This window comes from Cyprinus carpio, chromosome A3 (assembly GCF_018340385.1).
Source record: "Cyprinus carpio isolate SPL01 chromosome A3, ASM1834038v1, whole genome shotgun sequence".
In the NCBI taxonomy this organism is placed as follows: Eukaryota; Metazoa; Chordata; class Actinopteri; order Cypriniformes; family Cyprinidae; genus Cyprinus; species Cyprinus carpio.
Window position 1 is genome coordinate 36,825,913 of NC_056574.1, and position 3,356 is coordinate 36,829,268.

General features: G+C 39.7%; 2 pseudogenes; both read left to right on the top strand.

The window, feature by feature from the left end:
- The first annotated feature begins 711 nt into the window (after positions 1-711).
- Positions 712-830, top strand: LOC122139095 (annotated as a pseudogene).
- Positions 831-912: 82 nt separating this feature from the next.
- LOC122139099 lies at positions 913-1,031 on the top strand (annotated as a pseudogene).
- Positions 1,032-3,356: the final 2,325 nt, after the last annotated feature.

A 3,356-nucleotide genomic window follows, 5' to 3' on the forward strand; every position in this document is an offset into this window, starting at 1 on the left:
CGTGTGCAAAGTTTCGTGACTTTTCGAGCATGTTTAGGCCCTCAAAATTGCGATTCATTTTGGAGAAGAAGAATAATAATAATAAACGAAGCAATTCCAATAGGGTCCTCACACCATCGGTGCTCGGGCCCTAATAAACGGAGCAATTCCAAGAGGGTCCTCGCACTGCAGTGCTCGGGCCCTAATAATTTATAAAACAGCAAGCCTAGCTCACAATAGGCTACCACTCTTAATGCTCCGAAGCAAAGTAAACCACAATTTCTTTTGAATAATATAACACACAATTCATATTATATAAATAATACTGCACACTATTTAAATGTGTCAAATCTAAAATATGGTGTAGAGAAAATATAAGCACAGGCTCATAGGCTTGACATTTCTCCTGCTTGAATTCGTTCTAAGAAACGCACATATCTTCTTAAGGACTAAACTTTCATCTGTGAATATTAAATATTTTAACTAGCCTAAAGTGTTTTCCTTTCATTTTCCCCGACTGCAGTCAAATGTAACACATCGGTGAGGCAAAGCTGACTTCTATTCGCGAAAATGTGCTTTGATGCGCTTGTTTGAAAACTTGTGTTTAAAGCGCCACTCAGCGGTCAAAAGCTGCAAATGCACTTTGCTGACGCGGCGGCGGCGGTACGAGCGGCAGTAGAACCAACGTTTTGGATGGCCACCTACTGTAGCCCACACTTTGCAGCAGCCCTCGTTTACGGCCATACCACCCTGAGCATGCCCGATCTTGTCTGATCTCGGAAGCTAAGCAGGGTCGGGCCTGGTTAATACTTGGATGGGAGACCGCCTGGGAATACCTGGTACTGGAAGCTTTAGTTTTATCATCGATATGGGTCTAATACTTGCGAATTAGGTGGCTGATCTTTAAATAGCCCACACTTTGCAGCAGGCCATGCTTACGGCCATACCACCCTGAGCTCACCCGATCTCGTCTGATTGCGGAAGCTAAGCAGGGTCGGGCCTGGTTAGTACTTGGATGGGAGACCGCCTGGGAATACTTGGTACTGGAAGCTTTAGTTTTTTCGTCAATACGGATCTAATACGTTGCAAATTAGGGTGGCTGATCTTTAAATAGCCCACACTTTGCAGCAGCCCTCGCTTACGGTCATACCACCTTGAGCGTGCCTGATCTTGTCTGATCTTGGAAGTGTAACCCTTGATATTTTTATACTGTTTTTTTTTTCTTAGTCACGCTTCTTTAAAACCTGATACTGCCCCTTTAAGAGGCTGGGTAGTTTGTGTAGGGAGAGAGTGCACAGAAGTAGCGCACGGAGTGAATGTGCATGAAGCACGGACAAAATGCATAGCGTATGAGTAATTTTGACTATGCTGATTACAATAAGCATTTATATTGGGAATTGTCTTTGAATAACTGATTTATTGTTTGTCAGTTGGGAGGTTGAATTTGAAACGCTGTGGAAGAGAAGTTGAAGACATATTGCTTTCAGTGACTGTTTTCTGAGACATTCTGGTGAGTGTATTCTGTTTGTAACAAAATATTTTGTTGTCATGTTGTGTTTTATTTGAGTAAAACCAGTCAGAATGTATTCTTGTCAAAGAAAATGTGGTTAAATTGTTCATGTGGGAGTGAAGATGAGAGCACCTAAGCATAGCACCATAATGCTAGTTTTGCTAGTCAAGAAGAGCACGAGGTGTGCTATGCTTGTTTTTTCACATCGAGTGAAATTGCTAATGTATAAATCTGTAACTCTGTTAAACTGATTTAGGTAAAAGTGTATTGTTAGCTCTCAAATTGGGAAAAAAAGATCCAAAGCAACTTTGCTTCATAAACTTTATTTCATAGGAGTAGGAAAAGGATTGTATGAGGAAAAAACGTGATCTCTCTTACAAGGAATGATTTATGCGTTCTGATATTGTTGATGTAATCAATTTGAAATGTCCATTTGTGCAGACTGGTTTTTCTCCTCTTGGACTGTTGTTCGGTGATACAATTGGACCTGAATCATCTGAGTGGATTCCTCCGGAAAAAATTATCTTCGTCATCTCGTCGCACTCTATCGACTCTTCTGCTCTTCATCATCTCGTCGCACTCTATCAACTCATCAGCTTTTCTTTCCTTCGTACTTGATTAACTGAATGTTATTCCTGGTGAAGTGGTAGGACTGAGACATTTTTAATTTTTTTCCACACATCACACAGGACTGAGATATATATTTTTTTTGTTTACTACATAGGACTGAGACATTTTTTTTTCCAACTTGAATTTTCAAAATCAGTTTCCTTGTGCTACAATTGTATTGTTATCAAGCTCGATTAATTGTTGGAGAGTGAGTATCATTCAGTGTTCATTACTTTGGTTTTAAAGTGCCAGAACAAAGAGCATTTAAATTGATTGCCTCACAAAATACATTTCTGGTTAACTTGAATTCTTGTCTGTGGCTTTGTTTTATTTATTTTTCCATGATATTTCAGTTGTTCATTTAAATTGAAAATTTGGTTTAAAAGGAAAAAATACCCCAAAGCTCCTAGAACAAACTTAGGAAATTGATATTTTCAATTAGATCACAAATACCTGAAGTACCCCCCTGAGATTTAGGGGGTAACACAAATTAAGTGGCGAGCCAGCAGCCAGGAGCTTGGGTTAAATTTTACTCAGTGTTAACTACCTCAGTAAATGTATTTTTTTGTATGATTTGATTTTCACTCAATATTTTGAAAGTGTGATTACACATCTATTTTGAGCTTGATTATATATATCCCAAGACAAAATATGGATCTTTGTAACCGTTTTGATGTACACGGACAAAACTGTTTGTATGTTACAGGGGTAGAAAAAACTTGTAGCATTGAGGACATCACAGATTTATTTTAAAGTACATGGGGAAATTGCAAAAGTAGTCAGAGTCCCAGATGAGCCAGAGCAGCCGGAAGGTAGAATTCTCATTCAGTATTCGTCTGAGAGTTCAGTTTTGAAGATTGACCCTGATAGTTTAGGAAACCTGCCAAGCCCAAAAGACCCTTCTGTAATATGGCATGTGAGAACAGTTTGTGATATGAGCCAAGAAAAATTAGACAGGGAACTAGCACAAATATATTTAGATGAACTGAACACTATTCCAGGAAGTGGCAGAGCAGCATTCCTACTTGCTCTACAGAAAGAGCTTCAGAGTGTCCAGCTTCATTCAAGTGACTTGCAAGCTCCTGAGGCAGGTCCACATACTACTGTTCACAGTCCTAACCCACATGTTTTAGGAAGAACCAATGTTGAACTCAACCCTGCTGAGTCAATTGCAGCACAAACTACAGTTTCAAACTTTTCTCCCTCATATGTACCACAGAGCCCTGTGCACATCGACGAAAGCATGCTCAACCCTCCT